This window comes from Musa acuminata, chromosome BXJ3-8 (genome assembly GCF_036884655.1).
Source record: "Musa acuminata AAA Group cultivar baxijiao chromosome BXJ3-8, Cavendish_Baxijiao_AAA, whole genome shotgun sequence".
NCBI classification, from domain to species: Eukaryota; Viridiplantae; Streptophyta; class Magnoliopsida; order Zingiberales; family Musaceae; genus Musa; species Musa acuminata.
In genome coordinates this window covers 38,318,533-38,334,171 of record NC_088356.1, presented here as the reverse complement: position 1 = coordinate 38,334,171, position 15,639 = coordinate 38,318,533, and the positions used below count along the sequence as shown (strand labels likewise).

At 54.6% G+C, this 15,639-nt stretch overlaps 23 non-coding genes across 23 annotated transcripts; all 23 read left to right on the top strand.

Moving 5' to 3' along the window:
• Window positions 1-453: 453 nt before the first annotated feature.
• Window positions 454-572, top strand: LOC135646552 (5S ribosomal RNA). The gene has a single exon (XR_010499299.1). It is a non-coding gene; the product is annotated as a 5S ribosomal RNA (ribosomal RNA).
• Window positions 573-1,118: 546 nt separating this feature from the next.
• Window positions 1,119-1,237, top strand: LOC135647265 (5S ribosomal RNA). The gene has a single exon (XR_010500006.1). It is a non-coding gene; the product is annotated as a 5S ribosomal RNA (ribosomal RNA).
• A 546-nt stretch (window positions 1,238-1,783) lies between these two features.
• Window positions 1,784-1,902, top strand: LOC135648171 (5S ribosomal RNA). Its single transcript, XR_010500860.1, has one exon. It is a non-coding gene; the product is annotated as a 5S ribosomal RNA (ribosomal RNA).
• A 546-nt stretch (window positions 1,903-2,448) lies between these two features.
• On the top strand, window positions 2,449-2,567 carry LOC135647126 (5S ribosomal RNA). The gene has a single exon (XR_010499869.1). It is a non-coding gene; the product is annotated as a 5S ribosomal RNA (ribosomal RNA).
• A 546-nt stretch (window positions 2,568-3,113) lies between these two features.
• LOC135648159 (5S ribosomal RNA) lies at window positions 3,114-3,232 on the top strand. The gene has a single exon (XR_010500849.1). It is a non-coding gene; the product is annotated as a 5S ribosomal RNA (ribosomal RNA).
• A 546-nt stretch (window positions 3,233-3,778) lies between these two features.
• LOC135646386 (5S ribosomal RNA) lies at window positions 3,779-3,897 on the top strand. Its single transcript, XR_010499139.1, has one exon. It is a non-coding gene; the product is annotated as a 5S ribosomal RNA (ribosomal RNA).
• A 546-nt stretch (window positions 3,898-4,443) lies between these two features.
• Window positions 4,444-4,562, top strand: LOC135648148 (5S ribosomal RNA). The gene has a single exon (XR_010500838.1). It is a non-coding gene; the product is annotated as a 5S ribosomal RNA (ribosomal RNA).
• Window positions 4,563-5,108: 546 nt separating this feature from the next.
• On the top strand, window positions 5,109-5,227 carry LOC135648137 (5S ribosomal RNA). The gene has a single exon (XR_010500827.1). It is a non-coding gene; the product is annotated as a 5S ribosomal RNA (ribosomal RNA).
• Window positions 5,228-5,773: 546 nt separating this feature from the next.
• Window positions 5,774-5,892, top strand: LOC135647289 (5S ribosomal RNA). Its single transcript, XR_010500030.1, has one exon. It is a non-coding gene; the product is annotated as a 5S ribosomal RNA (ribosomal RNA).
• A 546-nt stretch (window positions 5,893-6,438) lies between these two features.
• On the top strand, window positions 6,439-6,557 carry LOC135646303 (5S ribosomal RNA). Its single transcript, XR_010499060.1, has one exon. It is a non-coding gene; the product is annotated as a 5S ribosomal RNA (ribosomal RNA).
• Window positions 6,558-7,103: 546 nt separating this feature from the next.
• Window positions 7,104-7,222, top strand: LOC135646291 (5S ribosomal RNA). Its single transcript, XR_010499048.1, has one exon. It is a non-coding gene; the product is annotated as a 5S ribosomal RNA (ribosomal RNA).
• A 546-nt stretch (window positions 7,223-7,768) lies between these two features.
• On the top strand, window positions 7,769-7,887 carry LOC135646459 (5S ribosomal RNA). Its single transcript, XR_010499209.1, has one exon. It is a non-coding gene; the product is annotated as a 5S ribosomal RNA (ribosomal RNA).
• Window positions 7,888-8,433: 546 nt separating this feature from the next.
• On the top strand, window positions 8,434-8,552 carry LOC135648029 (5S ribosomal RNA). Its single transcript, XR_010500723.1, has one exon. It is a non-coding gene; the product is annotated as a 5S ribosomal RNA (ribosomal RNA).
• Window positions 8,553-9,098: 546 nt separating this feature from the next.
• On the top strand, window positions 9,099-9,217 carry LOC135646277 (5S ribosomal RNA). The gene has a single exon (XR_010499035.1). It is a non-coding gene; the product is annotated as a 5S ribosomal RNA (ribosomal RNA).
• Window positions 9,218-9,762: 545 nt separating this feature from the next.
• Window positions 9,763-9,881, top strand: LOC135648175 (5S ribosomal RNA). Its single transcript, XR_010500864.1, has one exon. It is a non-coding gene; the product is annotated as a 5S ribosomal RNA (ribosomal RNA).
• A 546-nt stretch (window positions 9,882-10,427) lies between these two features.
• Window positions 10,428-10,546, top strand: LOC135646295 (5S ribosomal RNA). Its single transcript, XR_010499052.1, has one exon. It is a non-coding gene; the product is annotated as a 5S ribosomal RNA (ribosomal RNA).
• Window positions 10,547-11,092: 546 nt separating this feature from the next.
• On the top strand, window positions 11,093-11,211 carry LOC135647466 (5S ribosomal RNA). The gene has a single exon (XR_010500203.1). It is a non-coding gene; the product is annotated as a 5S ribosomal RNA (ribosomal RNA).
• Window positions 11,212-11,757: 546 nt separating this feature from the next.
• On the top strand, window positions 11,758-11,876 carry LOC135647435 (5S ribosomal RNA). The gene has a single exon (XR_010500173.1). It is a non-coding gene; the product is annotated as a 5S ribosomal RNA (ribosomal RNA).
• Window positions 11,877-12,422: 546 nt separating this feature from the next.
• LOC135646452 (5S ribosomal RNA) lies at window positions 12,423-12,541 on the top strand. The gene has a single exon (XR_010499202.1). It is a non-coding gene; the product is annotated as a 5S ribosomal RNA (ribosomal RNA).
• A 546-nt stretch (window positions 12,542-13,087) lies between these two features.
• LOC135647245 (5S ribosomal RNA) lies at window positions 13,088-13,206 on the top strand. The gene has a single exon (XR_010499987.1). It is a non-coding gene; the product is annotated as a 5S ribosomal RNA (ribosomal RNA).
• Window positions 13,207-13,751: 545 nt separating this feature from the next.
• Window positions 13,752-13,870, top strand: LOC135646555 (5S ribosomal RNA). Its single transcript, XR_010499302.1, has one exon. It is a non-coding gene; the product is annotated as a 5S ribosomal RNA (ribosomal RNA).
• A 546-nt stretch (window positions 13,871-14,416) lies between these two features.
• Window positions 14,417-14,535, top strand: LOC135647069 (5S ribosomal RNA). The gene has a single exon (XR_010499813.1). It is a non-coding gene; the product is annotated as a 5S ribosomal RNA (ribosomal RNA).
• Window positions 14,536-15,080: 545 nt separating this feature from the next.
• LOC135646554 (5S ribosomal RNA) lies at window positions 15,081-15,199 on the top strand. The gene has a single exon (XR_010499301.1). It is a non-coding gene; the product is annotated as a 5S ribosomal RNA (ribosomal RNA).
• Window positions 15,200-15,639: the final 440 nt, after the last annotated feature.

Sequence of the window (15,639 nt, the reverse complement as noted above, 5' to 3'; positions counted from 1 at the left end):
TAACATGTAAATGAAGTCATCATCTAAAAATTTCTTCGTAAACATACAATGATCAGACATGTATGGTTCCAGGATGGGTGACCCCATGGGAAGTCCTCGTGTTGCACTCCTTTTTGCGCCCCGAGCGGCCAAAACCTCTCCCGTCGACCTCCGAGGCGATGGTTTTGGGCCTCGGAATTCGCCGTGACCGCTACGCAGTCAGTCTCGTGGGGCTCGGAGAGAGCTTTCCGGAATGGGGCCGCAATAGCGATTCCGAGTTCGTTCGAGAAAGTCCCGATGGTTTCGGCGCGCGCTTGCCGTGTCCGGTACGCGGTCGGCCTCGTGGGCATCGGAGAGATCCGACGATGGCGATTCCGAGATCGTTCGAGAGGTTTCGGGGCGCGCAATGGGCTCCGGTCGTCGATATGCGCCGTCCGCGACGTGCACAAAGGCGAGGGACGACGCACACAAAACGAGTGCGATCATACCAACACTAAAGCACCGGATCCCATCAGAACTCCGAAGTTAAGCGTGCTTGGGCGAGAGTAGTACTAGGATGGGTGACCCCCTGGGAAGTCCTCGTGTTGCACTCCTTTTTGCGCCCCGAGCGGCCAAAAGACTTACTTAAAACTCTCCTTTAAGCTTTTCAATTATTCCAGCATCATGGCCAACAGTAAATGTGTCATTAACATGTAAATGAAGTCATCATCTAAAAATTTCTTCGTAAACATACAATGATCAGACATGTATGGTTCCAGGATGGGTGACCCCATGGAAAGTCCTCGTGTTGCACTCCTTTTTGCGCCCCGAGCGGCCAAAACCTCTCCCGTCGACCTCCGAGGCGATGGTTTTGGGCCTCGGAATTAGCCGTGACCGCTACGCAGTCAGTCTCGTGGGGCTCGGAGAGAGCTTTCCGGAATGGGGCCGCAATAGTGATTCCGAGTTCGTTCGAGAAAGTCCCGATGGTTTCGGCGCGCGCTTGCCGTGTCCGGTACGCGGTCGGCCTCGTGGGCATCGGAGAGATCCGACGATGGCGATTCCGAGATCGTTCGAGAGGTTTCGGGGCGCGCAATGGGCTCCGGTCGTCGATATGCGCCGTCCGCGACATGCACAAAGCCGAGGGACGACGCACACAAAACGAGTGTGATCATACCAGCACTAAAGCACCGGAACCCATCAGAACTTCGAAGTTAAGCGTGCTTGGGCGAGAGTAGTACTAGGATGGGTGACCCCCTGGGAAGTCCTCGTGTTGCACTCCTTTTTGCGCCCCGAGCGGCCAAAAGACTTACTTAAAACTCTCCTTTAAGCTTTTCAATTTTTCCAGCATCATGGCCAACAGTAAATGTGTCATTAACATGTAAATGAAGTCATCATCTAAAAATTTCTTCGTAAACATACAATGATCAGACATGTATGGTTCCAGGATGGGTGACCCCATGGGAAGTCCTCGTGTTGCACTTCTTTTTGCGCCCCGAGCGGCCAAAACCTCTCCCGTCGACCTCCGAGGCGATGGTTTTGGGCCTCGGAATTCGCCGTGACCGCTACGCAGTCAGTCTCGTGGGGCTCGGAGAGAGCTTTCCGGAATGGGGCCGCAATAGCGATTCCGAGTTCGTTCGAGAAAGTCCCGATGGTTTCGGCGCGCGCTTGCCATGTCCGGTACGCGGTCGGCCTCGTGGGCATCGGCGAGATCCGACGATGGCGATTCCGAGATCGTTCGAGAGGTTTCGGGGCGCGCAATGGGCTCCGGTCGTCGATATGCGCCGTCCGCGACGTGCACAAAGGCGAGGGACGACGCACACAAAATGAGTGCGATCATACCAGCACTAAAGCACCGGATCCCATCAGAACTCCGAAGTTAAGCGTGCTTGGGCGAGAGTAGTACTAGGATGGGTGACCCCCTGGGAAGTCCTCGTGTTGCACTCCTTTTTGCGCCCCGAGCGGCCAAAAGACTTACTTAAAACTCTACTTTAAGCTTTTCAATTTTTCCAGCATCATGGCCAACAGTAAATGTGTCATTAACATGTAAATGAAGTCATCATCTAAAAATTTCTTCGTAAACATACAATGATCAGACATGTATGGTTCCAGGATGGGTGACCCCATGGGAAGTCCTCGTGTTGCACTCCTTTTTGCGCCCCGAGCGGCCAAAACCTCTCCCGTCGACCTCCGAGGCGATGGATTTGGGCCTCGGAATTCGCCGTGACCGCTATGCTGTCAGTCTCGTGGGGCTCGGAGAGAGCTTTCCGGAATGGGGCCGCAATAGCGATTCCGAGTTCGTTCGAGAAAGTCCCGATGGTTTCGGCGCGCGCTTGCCGTGTCCGGTACGCGGTCGGCCTCGTGGGCATCGGAGAGATCCGACGATGGCGATTCCGAGATCGTTCGAGAGGTTTCGGGGCGCGCAATGGGCTCCGGTCGTCGATATGCGCCGTCCGCGACATGCACAAAGGCGAGGGACGACGCACACAAAACGAGTGCGATCATACCAGCACTAAAGCACCGGATCCCATCAGAACTTCGAAGTTAAGCGTGTTTGGGCGAGAGTAGTACTAGGATGGGTGACCCCCTGGGAAGTCCTCGTGTTGCACTCCTTTTTGCGCCCCGAGCGGCCAAAAGACTTACTTAAAACTCTCCTTTAAGCTTTTCAATTTTTCTAGCATCATGGCCAACAGTAAATGTGTCATTAACATGTAAATGAAGTCATCATCTAAAAATTTCTTCGTTAACATACAATGATCAGACATGTATGGTTCCAGGATGGGTGACCCCATGGGAAGTCCTCGTGTTGCACTCCTTTTTGCGCCCCGAGCGGCCAAAACCTCTCCCGTCGACCTCCGAGGCGATGGTTTTGGGCCTCGGAATTCGCCGTGACCGCTACGCAGTCAGTCTCGTGGGGCTCGGAGAGAGCTTTCCGGAATGGGGCCGCAATAGCGATTCCGAGTTCGTTCGAGAATGTCCCGATGGTTTCGGCGCGCGCTTGCCGTGTCCGGTACGCGGTCGGCCTCGTGGGCATCGGAGAGATCCGACGATGGCGATTCCGAGATCGTTCGAGAGGTTTCGGGGCGCGCAATGGGCTCCGGTCGTCGATATGCGCCGTCCGCGACGTGCACAAAGGCGAGGGACGACGCACACAAAACGAGTGCGATCATACCAGCACTAAAGCACCGGATCCCATCAGAACTCCGAAGTTAAGCGTGCTTGGGCGAGAGTAGTACTAGGATGGGTGACCCCCTGGGAAGTCCTCGTGTTGCACTCCTTTTTGCGCCCCGAGCGGCCAAAAGACTTACTTAAAACTCTCCTTTAAGCTTTTCAATTATTCCAGCATCATGGCCAACAGTAAATGTGTCATTAACATGTAAATGAAGTCATCATCTAAAAATTTCTTCGTAAACATACAATGATCAGACATGTATGGTTCCAGGATGGGTGACCCCATGGGAAGTCCTCGTGTTGCACTCCTTTTTGCGCCCCGAGCGGCCAAAACCTCTCCCGTCGACCTCCGAGGCGATGGATTTGGGCCTCGGAATTCGCCGTGACCGCTATGCTGTCAGTCTCGTGGGGCTCGGAGAGAGCTTTCCGGAATGGGGCCGCAATAGCGATTCCGAGTTCGTTCGAGAAAGTCCCGATGGTTTCGGCGCGCGCTTGCCGTGTCCGGTACGCGGTCGGCCTCGTGGGCATCGGAGAGATCCGACGATGGCGATTCCGAGATCGTTCGAGAGGTTTCGGGGCGCGCAATGGGCTCCGATCGTCGATATGCGCCGTCCGCGACATGCACAAAGGCGAGGGACGACGCACACAAAACGAGTGCGATCATACCAGCACTAAAGCACCGGATCCCATCAGAACTTCGAAGTTAAGCGTGCTTGGGCGAGAGTAGTACTAGGATGGGTGACCCCCTGGGAAGTCCTCGTGTTGCACTCCTTTTTGCGCCCCGAGCGGCCAAAAGACTTACTTAAAACTCTCCTTTAAGCTTTTCAATTTTTCCAGCATCATGGCCAACAGTAAATGTGTCATTAACATGTAAATGAAGTCATCATCTAAAAATTTCTTCGTTAACATACAATGATCAGACATGTATGATTCCAGGATGGGTGACCCCATGGGAAGTCCTCGTGTTGCACTTCTTTTTGCGCCCCGAGCGGCCAAAACCTCTCCCGTCGACCTCCGAGGCGATGGTTTTGGGCCTTGGAATTCGCCGTGACCGCTACGCAGTCAGTCTCGTGGGGCTCGGAGAGAGCTTTCCGGAATGGGGCCGCAATAGCGATTCCGAGTTCGTTCGAGAAAGTCCCGATGGTTTCGGCGCGCGCTTGCCATGTCCGGTACGCGGTCGGCCTCGTGGGCATCGGCGAGATCCGACGATGGCGATTCCGAGATCGTTCGAGAGGTTTCGGGGCGCGCAATGGGCTCCGGTCGTCGATATGCGCCGTCCGCGACGTGCACAAAGGCGAGGGACGACGCACACAAAACGAGTGCGATCATACCAGCACTAAAGCACCGGATCCCATCAGAACTCCGAAGTTAAGCGTGCTTGGGCGAGAGTAGTACTAGGATGGGTGACCCCCTGGGAAGTCCTCGTGTTGCACTCCTTTTTGCGCCCCGAGCGGCCAAAAGACTTACTTAAAACTCTCCTTTAAGCTTTTCAATTTTTCCAGCATCATGGCCAACAGTAAATGTGTCATTAACATGTAAATGAAGTCATCATCTAAAAATTTCTTCGTAAACATACAATGATCAGACATGTATGGTTCCAGGATGGGTGACCCCATGGGAAGTCCTCGTGTTGCACTCCTTTTTGCGCCCCGAGCGGCCAAAACCTCTCCCGTCGACCTCCGAGGCGATGGTTTTGGGCCTCGGAATTCGCCGTGACCGCTACGCAGTCAGTCTCGTGGGGCTCGGAGAGAGCTTTCCGGAATGGGGCCGCAATAGCGATTCCGAGTTCGTTCGAGAATGTCCCGATGGTTTCGGCGCGCGCTTGCCGTGTCCGGTACGCGGTCGGCCTCGTGGGCATCGGAGAGATCCGACGATGGCGATTCCGAGATCGTTCGAGAGGTTTCGGGGCGCGCAATGGGCTCCGGTCGTCGATATGCGCCGTCCGCGACGTGCACAAAGGCGAGGGACGACGCACACAAAACGAGTGCGATCATACCAGCACTAAAGCACCGGATCCCATCAGAACTCCGAAGTTAAGCGTGCTTGGGCGAGAGTAGTACTAGGATGGGTGACCCCCTGGGAAGTCCTCGTGTTGCACTCCTTTTTGCGCCCCGAGCGGCCAAAAGACTTACTTAAAACTCTCCTTTAAGCTTTTCAATTATTCCAGCATCATGGCCAACAGTAAATGTGTCATTAACATGTAAATGAAGTCATCATCTAAAAATTTCTTCGTAAACATACAATGATCAGACATGTATGGTTCCAGGATGGGTGACCCCATGGGAAGTCCTCGTGTTGCACTCCTTTTTGCGCCCCGAGCGGCCAAAACCTCTCCCGTCGACCTCCGAGGCGATGGATTTGGGCCTCGGAATTCGCCGTGACCGCTACGCTGTCAGTCTCGTGGGGCTCGGAGAGAGCTTTCCGGAATGGGGCCGCAATAGCGATTCCGAGTTCGTTCGAGAAAGTCCCGATGGTTTCGGCGCGCGCTTGCCGTGTCCGGTACGCGGTCGGCCTCGTGGGCATCGGAGAGATCCGACGATGGCGATTCCGAGATCGTTCGAGAGGTTTCGGGGCGCGCAATGGGCTCCGGTCGTCGATATGCGCCGTCCGCGACATGCACAAAGGCGAGGGACGACGCACACAAAACAAGTGCGATCATACCAGCACTAAAGCACTGGATCCCATCAGAACTTCGAAGTTAAGCGTGCTTGGGCGAGAGTAGTACTAGGATGGGTGACCCCCTGGGAAGTCCTCGTGTTGCACTCCTTTTTGCGCCCCGAGCGGCCAAAAGACTTACTTAAAACTCTCCTTTAAGCTTTTCAATTTTTCCAGCATCATGGCCAACAGTAAATGTGTCATTAACATCTAAATGAAGTCATCATCTAAAAATTTCTTCGTTAACATACAATGATCAGACATGTATGGTTCCAGGATGGGTGACCCCATGGGAAGTCCTCGTGTTGCACTTCTTTTTGCGCCCCGAGCGGCCAAAACCTCTCCCGTCGACCTCCGAGGCGATGGTTTTGGGCCTTGGAATTCGCCGTGACCGCTACGCAGTCAGTCTCGTGGGGCTCGGAGAGAGCTTTCCGGAATGGGGCCGCAATAGCGATTCCGAGTTCGTTCGAGAAAGTCCCGATGGTTTCGGCGCGCGCTTGCCATGTCCGGTACGCGGTCGGCCTCGTGGGCATCGGCGAGATCCGACGATGGCGATTCCGAGATCGTTCGAGAGGTTTCGGGGCGCGCAATGGGCTCCGGTCGTCGATATGCGCCGTCCGCGACGTGCACAAAGGCGAGGGACGACGCACACAAAACGAGTGCGATCATACCAGCACTAAAGCACCGGATCCCATCAGAACTCCGAAGTTAAGCGTGCTTGGGCGAGAGTAGTACTAGGATGGATGACCCCCTGGGAAGTCCTCGTGTTGCACTCCTTTTTGCGCCCCGAGCGGCCAAAAGACTTACTTAAAACTCTCCTTTAAGCTTTTCAATTTTTCCAGCATCATGGCCAACAGTAAATGTGTCATTAACATGTAAATGAAGTCATCATCTAAAAATTTCTTCGTAAACATACAATGATCAGACGTGTATGGTTCCAGGATGGGTGACCCCATGGGAAGTCCTCGTGTTGCACTCCTTTTTGCGCCCCGAGCGGCCAAAACCTCTCCCGTCGACCTCCGAGGCGATGGTTTTGGGCCTCGGAATTCGCCGTGACCGCTACGCAATCAGTCTCGTGGGGCTCGGAGAGAGCTTTCCGGAATGGGGCCGCAATAGCGATTCCGAGTTCGTTCGAGAAAGTCCCGATGGTTTCGGCGCGCGCTTGCCGTGTCCGGTACGCGGTCGGCCTCGTGGGCATCGGAGAGATCCGACGATGGCGATTCCGAGATCGTTCGAGAGGTTTCGGGGCGCGCAATGGGCTCCGGTCGTCGATATGCGCCGTCCGCGACGTGCACAAAGGCGAGGGACGATGCACATAAAACGAGTGCGATCATACCAGCACTGAAGCACCGGATCCCATCAGAACTCTGAAGTTAAGCGTGCTTGGGCGAGAGTAGTACTAGGATGGGTGACCCCCTGGGAAGTCCTCGTGTTGCACTCCTTTTTGCGCCCCGAGCGGCCAAAAGACTTACTTAAAACTTTCCTTTAAGCTTTTCAATTTTTCCAGCATCATGGCCAACAGTAAATGTGTCATTAACATGTAAATGAAGTCATCATCTAAAAATTACTTCGTAAACATACAATGATCAGACATGTATGGTTCCCGGATGGGTGACCCCATGGGAAGTCCTCGTGTTGCACTCCCTTTTGCGCCCCGAGCGGCCAAAACCTCTCCCGTCGACCTCCGAGGCGATGGTTTTGGGCCTCGGAATTCGCCGTGACCGCTACGCAGTCAGTCTCGTGGGGCTCGGAGAGAGCTTTCCGGAATGGGGCCGCAATAGCGATTCCGAGTTCGTTCGAGATAGTCCCGATGGTTTCGGCGCGCGCTTGCCGTGTCCGGTACGCGGTCGGCCTCGTGGGCATCGGAGAGATCCGACGATGGCGATTCCGAGATCGTTCGAGAGGTTTCGGGGCGCGCAATGGGCTCCGGTCGTCGATATGCGCCGTCCGCGACGTGCACAAAGGCGAGGGACGACGCACACAAAACGAGTGCGATCATACCAGCACTAAAGCACCGGATCCCATCAGAACTCCGAAGTTAAGCGTGCTTGGGCGAGAGTAGTACTAGGATGGGTGACCCCCTGGGAAGTCCTCGTGTAGCACTCCTTTTTGTGCCCCGAGCGGCCAAAAGACTTACTTAAAACTCTCCTTTAAGCTTTTCAATTTTTCCAGCATCATGGCCAACAGTAAATGTGTCATTAACATGTAATTGAAGTCATCATCTAAAAATTTCTTCATAAACATACAATAATCAGACATGTATGGTTCCAAGATGGGTGACCCCATGGGAAGTCCTCGTGTTGCACTCCCTTTTGCGCCCCGAGCGGCCAAAACCTCTCCCGTCGACCTCCGAGGCTATGGTTTTGGGCCTCGGAATTCGCCGTGACCGCTACGCAGTCAGTCTCGTGGGGCTCGGAGAGAGCTTTCCGGAATGGGGCCGCAATAGCGATTCCGAGTTCGTTCGAGAAAGTCCCGATGGTTTCGGCGCGCGCTTGCCGTGTCCGGTACGCGGTCGGCCTCGTGGGCATCGGAGAGATCCGACGATGGCGATTCCGAGATCGTTCGAGAGGTTTCGGGGCGCGTAATGGGCTCCGGTCGTCGATATGCGCCGTCCGCAACGTGCACAAAGGCGAGGGACGACGCACACAAAACGAGTGCGATCATACCAGCACTAAAGCACCGGATCCCATCAGAACTCCGAAGTTAAGCGTGCTTGGGCGAGAGTAGTACTAGGATGGGTGACCCCTTGGGAAGTTCTCGTGTTGCACTCCTTTTTGCGCCCCGAGCGGCCAAAAGACTTACTTGAAACTCTCCTTTAAGCTTTTCAATTTTTCCAGCATCATGGCCAACAGTAAATGTGTCATTAACATGTAAATGAAGTAATCATCTAAAAATTACTTCGTAAACATACAATGATCAGACATGTATGGTTCCAGGATGGGTGACCCCATGGGAAGTCCTCGTGTTGCACTCCCTTTTGCGCCCCGAGCGGCCAAAACCTCTCCCGTCGACCTCCGAGGCGATGGTTTTGGGCCTCGGAATTCGCCGTGACCGCTGCGCAGTCAGTCTCGTGGGGCTCGGAGAGAGCTTTCCGGAATGGGGACGCAATAGTGATTCCGAGTTCGTTCGAGAATGTCCCGCTGGTTTCGGCGCGCGCTTGCCGTTTCCGGTACGCAGTCGGCCTCGTGGGCATCGGAGAGATCCGACGATGGCGATTCCGAGATCGTTCGAGAGGTTTCGGGGCGCGCAATGGGCTCCGGTCGTCGATATGCGCCGTCCGCGACGTGCACAAAGGCGAGGGACGACGCACACAAAACTAGTGCGATCATACCAGCACTAAAGCACCGGATCCCATCAGAACTCCGAAGTTAAGCGTGCTTGGGCGAGAGTAGTACTAGGATGGGTGACCCCCTGGGAAGTCCTCGTGTTGCACTCCTTTTTGCGCCCCGAGCGGCCATAAGACTTGCTTGAAACTCTCCTTTAAGCTTTTCAATTTTTCCAGCATCATGGCCAACAGTAAATGTGTCATTAACATGTAAATGAAATCATCATCTAAAAATTTCTTCGTAAACATACAATGATCAGACATGTATGGTTCCAGGATGGGTGACCCCAAGGGAAGTCCTCGTGTTGCACTTCTTTTGCGCCCCGAGCGGCCAAAACCTCTCCCGTCGACCTCCGAGGCGATGGTTTTGGGCCTCGGAATTCGCCGTGACCGCTACGCAGTCAGTCTCGTGGGGCTCGGAGAGAGCTTTCCGGAATGGGGCCGCAATAGCGATTCCGAGTTCGTTCGAGAAAGTCCCGATGGTTTCGGCACGCGCTTGCCGTGTCCGGTACGCGGTCGGCCTCGTGGGCATCGGAGAGATCCGACGATGGCGATTCCGAGATCGTTCGAGAGGTTTCGGGGCGCGTAATGGGCTCCGGTCGTCGATATGCGCCGTCCGCAACGTGCACAAAGGCGAGGGACGACGCACACAAAACGAGTGCGATCATACCAGCACTGAAGCACCGGATCCCATCAGAACTCCGAAGTTAAGCGTGCTTGGGCGAGAGTAGTACTAGGATGGATGACCCCCTGGGAAGTTCTCGTGTTGCACTCCTTTCTGCGCCCCGAGCGGCCATAAGACTTGCTTGAAACTCTCCTTTAAGCTTTTCAATTTTTCCAGCATCATGGCCAACAGTAAATGTGTCATTAACACGTAAATGAAGTCATCATCTAAAAATTACTTCGTAAACATACAATGATCAGACATGTATGGTTCCAGGATGGGTGACCCCATGGGAAGTCCTCGTGTTGCACTCCCTTTTGCGCCCCGAGCGGCCAAAACCTCTCCCGTCGACCTCCGAGGCGATGGTTTTGGGCCTCGGAATTCGCCGTGACCGCTGCGCAGTCAGTCTCGTGGGGCTCGGAGAGAGCTTTCCGGAATGGGGACGCAATAGTGATTCCGAGTTCGTTCGAGAAAGTCCCGCTGGTTTCGGCGCGCGCTTGCCGTTTCCGGTACGCAGTCGGCCTCGTGGGCATCGGAGAGATCCGACGATGGCGATTCCGAGATCGTTCGAGAGGTTTCGGGGCGCGCAATGGGCTCCGGTCGTCGATATGCGCCGTCCGCGACGTGCACAAAGGCGAGGGACGACGCACACAAAACGAGTGCGATCATACCAGCACTAAAGTACCGGATCCCATCAGAACTCCGAAGTTAAGCGTGCTTGGGCGAGAGTAGTACTAGGATGGGTGACCCCCTGGGAAGTTCTCGTGTTGCATTCCTTTTTGCGCCCCGAGCTGCCAAAAGACTTACTTAAAACTCTCCTTTAAGCTTTTCAATTTTTCCAGCATCATGGCCAACAGTAAATGTGTCATTAACATGTAAATGAAGTCATCATCTAAAAATTTCTTCGTAAACATACAATGATCAGACATGTATGGTTCCAGGATGGGTGACCCCATGGGAAGTCCTCGTGTTGCACTCCCTTTTGCGCCCCGAGCGGCCAAAACCTCTCCCGTCGTCCTCCGAGGCGATGGTTTTGGGCCTCGGAATTCGCCGTGACCGCTACGCAGTCAGTCTCGTGGGGCTCGGAGAGAGCTTTCCGGAATGGGGCCGCAATAGCGATTCCGAGTTCGTTCGAGAATGTCCCGATGGTTTCGGCGCGCGCTTGTCGTGTCCGGTACGCGGTCGGCCTCGTGGGCATCGAAGAGATCCGACGATGGCGATTCCGAGATCGGTCGAGAGGTTTCGGGGCGCGCAATGGGCTCCGGTCGTCGATATGCGCCGTCCGCGACGTGCACAAAGGCGAGGGACGACGCACACAAAACGAGTGCGATCATAACAGCACTAAAGCACCGGATCCCATCAGAACTCCGAAGTTAAGCGTGATTGGGCGAGAGTAGTACTAGGATGGGTGACCCCCTGGGAAGTCCTCGTGTTGCACTCCTTTTTGCGCCCCGAGCGGCCAAAAGACTTACTTAAAACTCTCCTTTAAGCTTTTCAATTTTTCCAGCATCATGGCCAACAGTAAATGTGTCATTAACATGTAAATGAAGTCATCATCTAAAAATTTCTTCGTAAACATACAATGATCAGACATATATGGTTCCAGGATGGGTGACCCCAAGGGAAGTCCTCGTGTTGCACTCCCTTTTGCGCCCCGAGCGGCCAAAACCTCTCCCGTCGACCTCCGAGGCTATGGTTTTGGGCCTCGGAATTCGCCGTGACCGCTACGCTGTCAGTCTCGTGGGGCTCGGAGAGAGCTTTCCGGAATGGGGCCGCAATAGCGATTCCGAGTTCGTTCGAGAAAGTCCCGATGGTTTCGGCGCGCGCTTGCCGTGTCCGGTACGCGGTCGGCCTCGTGGGCATCGGAGAGATCCGACGATGGCGATTCCGAGATCGTTCGAGAGGTTTCGGGGCGCGCAATGGGCTCCGGTCGTCGATATGCGCCGTCCGCGACGTGCACAAAGGCGAGGGACGACGCACACAAAACGAGTGCAATCATACCAGCCCTAAAGCACCGGATCCCAACAGAACTCCGAAGTTAAGCGTGCTTGGGCGAGAGTAGTACTAGGATGGATGACCCCCTGGGAAGTTCTCGTGTTGCACTCCTTTTTGCTCCCCGAGCGGCCAAAAGACTTACTTGAAACTCTCCTTTAAGCTTTTCAATTTTTCCAGCATCATGGCCAACAGTAAATGTGTCATTAACATGTAAATGAAGTCATCATCTAAAAATTTCTTCGTAAACATACAATGATCAGACATGTATGGTTCCAGGATGGGTGACCCCAAGGGAAGTCCTCGTGTTGCACTCCCTTTTGCGCCCCGAGCGGCCAAAACATCTCCCGTCGACCTCCGAGGCGATGGTTTTGTGCCTCGGAATTCGCCGTGACCGCTACGCAGTCAGTCTCGTGGGGATCGGAGAGAGCTTTCCGGAATGGGGCCGCAATAGCGATTCCGAGTTTGTTCGAGAAAGTCCCGATGGTTTCGGCGCGCGCTTGCCGTGTCCGGTACGTGGTCGGCCTCGTGGGCATCGGAGAGATCCGACGATGGCGATTCCGAGATCGTTCGAGAGGTTTCGGGGCGCGCAATGGGCTCCGGTCGTCGATATGCGCCGTCCGCGACGTGCACAAAGGCGAGGGACCACGCACACAAAACGAGTGCGATCATACCAGCACCAAAGCACCGGATCCCATCAGGACTCCGAAGTTAAGCGTGCTTGGGCGAGAGTAGTACTAGGATGGGTGACCCCCTGGGAAGTTCTCGTGTTGCACTCCTTTTTGCGCCCCGAGCGGCCAAAAGACTTACTTGAAACTCTCCTTTAAGCTTTTCAATTTTTCCAGCATCATGGCCAACAGTAAATGTGTCATTAACATGTAAATGAAGTCATCATCTAAAAATTTCTTCGTAAACATACAATGATCAGACATGTATGGTTCCAGGATGGGTGACCCCAAGGGAAGTCCTCGTGTTGCACTCCCTTTTGCGCCCCGAGCGGCCAAAACCTCTCCCGTCGACCTCCGAGGCGATGGTTTTGTGCCTCGGAATTCGCCGTGACCACTACGCAGTCAGTCTCGTGGGGCTCGGAGAGAGCTTTCCGGAATGGGGCCGCAATAGCGATTCCGAGTTCGTTCGAGAAAGTCCCGATAGTTTCGGCGCGCGCTTGCCGTGTCCGGTACGCGGTCGGCCTCGTGGGCATCGGAGAGATCCGACGATGGCGATTCCGAGATCGTTCGAGAGGTTTCGGGGCGCGCAATGGGCTCCGGTCGTCGATATGCGCCGTCCGCGACGTGCACAAAGGCGAGGGACGACGCACACAAAACGAGTGCGATCATACCAGCACTAAAGCACCGGATCCCATCAGAACTCCGAAGTTAAGCATGCTTGGGCGAGACTAGTACTAGGATGGATGACCCCCTGGGAAGTTCTCGTGTTGCACTCCTTTTTGCTCCCCGAGCGGCCAAAAGACTTACTTGAAACTCTCCTTTAAGCTTTTCAATTTTTCCAGCATCATGGCCAACAGTAAATGTGTCATTAACATGTAAATGAAATCATCATCTAAAAATTTCTTCGTAAACATACAATGATCAGACATGTATGGTTCCAGGATGGGTGACCCCAAGGGACGTCCTCGTGTTGCACTTCTTTTCCGCCCCGAGCGGCCAAAACCTCTCCCGTCGACCTCCGAGGCGATGGTTTTGTGCCTCGGAATTCGCCGGGACCAATACGCAGTCAGTCTCGTGGGGCTCGGAGAGAGCTTTCCGGAATGGGGCCGCAATAGCGATTCCGAGTTCGTTCGAGAAAGTCCCGATGGTTTCGGCGCGCGCTTGTCGTGTCCGGTATGCGGTCGGCCTCGTGGGCATCGGAGAGATCCGACGATGGCGATTCCGAGATCGTTCGAGAGGTTTCGGGGCGCGCAATGGGCTCCGGTCGTCGATATGCGCCGTCCGCGACGTGCACAAAGGCGAGGGACGACGCACACAAAACGAGTGCGATCATACCAGCACTAAAGCACCGGATCCCATCAGAACTCCGAAGTTAAGCGTGCTTGGGCGAGAGTAGTACTAGGATGGATGACCCCCTAGGAAGTTCTCGTGTTGCACTCCTTTTTGCTCCCCGAGCGGCCAAAAGACTTACTTGAAACTCTCCTTTAAGCTTTTCAATTTTTCCAGCATCATGGCCAACAGTAAATGTGTCATTAACATGTAAATGAAGTCATCATCTAAAAATTTCTTCGTAAACATACAATGATCAGACATGTATGGTTCCAGGATGGGTGACCCCAAGGGAAGTCCTCGTGTTGCACTCCCTTTTGCGCCCCGAGCGGCCAAAACCTCTCCCGTCGACCTCCGAGGCGATGGTTTTGTGCCTCGGAATTCGCCGTGACCACTACGCAGTCAGTCTCGTGGGGCTCGGAGAGAGCTTTCCGGAATGGGGCCGCAATAGAGATTCCGAGTTCGTTCGAGAAAGTCCCGATGGTTTCGGCGCGCGCTTGCCGTGTCCGGTACGCGGTCGGCCTCGTGGGCATCGGAGAGATCCGACGATGGCGATTCCGAGATCGTTCGAGAGGTTTCGGGGCGCGCAATGGGCTCCGGTCGTCGATATGCGCCGTCCGCGACGTGCACAAAGGCGAGGGACGACGCACACAAAACGAGTGCGATCATACCAGCACTAAAGCACCGGATCCCATCAGAACTCCGAAGGTAAGCGTGCTTGGGCGAGAGTAGTACTAGGATGGATGACCCCCTGGGAAGTTCTCGTGTTGCACTCCTTTTTGCGCCCCGAGCGGCCATAAGACTTACTTGAAACTCTCCTTTAAGCTTTTCAATTTTTCCAGCATCATGGCCAACAGTAAATGTGTCATTAACATGTAAATGAAGTCATCATCTAAAAATTTCTTCGTAAACATACAATGATCAGACATGTATGGTTCCAGGATGGGTGACCCCAAGGGAATTCCTCGTGTTGCACTTCTTTTGCGCCCCGAGCGGCCAAAACCTCTCCCGTCGACCTCCGAGGCGATGCTTTTGTGCCTCGGAATTCGCCGTGACCACTACGCAGTCAGTCTCGTGGGGCTCGGAGAGAGCTTTCCGGAATGGGGCCGCAATAGCGATTCCGAGTTCGTTCGAGAAAGTCCCGATGGTTTCGGCGCGCGCTTGTCGTGTCCGGTACGCGGTCGGCCTCGTGGGCATCGGAGAGATCCGACGATGGCGATTCCGAGATCGTTCGAGAGGTTTCGGGGCGCGCAATGGGCTCCGGTCGTCGATATGCGCCGTCCGCGACGTGCACAAAGGCGAGGGACGACGCACACAAAACGAGTGCGATCATACCAGCACTAAAGCACCGGATCCCATCAGAACTCCGAAGTTAAGCGTGCTTGGGCGAGAGTAGTACTAGGATGGATGACCCCCTAGGAAGTTCTCGTGTTGCACTCCTTTTTGCTCCCCGAGCGGCCAAAAGACTTACTTGAAACTCTCCTTTAAGCTTTTCAATTTTTCCAGCATCATGGCCAACAGTAAATGTGTCATTAACATGTAAATGAAGTCATCATCTAAAAATTTCTTCGTAAACATACAATGATCAGACATGTATGGTTCCAGGATGGGTGACCCCAAGGGAAGTCCTCGTGTTGCACTCCCTTTTGCGCCCCGAGCGGCCAAAACCTCTCCCGTCGACCTCCGAGGCGATGGTTTTGTGCCTCGGAATTCGCCGTGACCACTACGCAGTCAGTCTCGTGGGGCTCGGAGAGAGCTTTCCGGAATGGGGCCGCAATAGAGATTCCGAGTTCGTTCGAGAAAGTCCCGATGGTTTCGGCGCGCGCTTGCCGTGTCCGGTACGCGGTCGGCCTCGTGGGCATCGGAGAGATCCGACGATG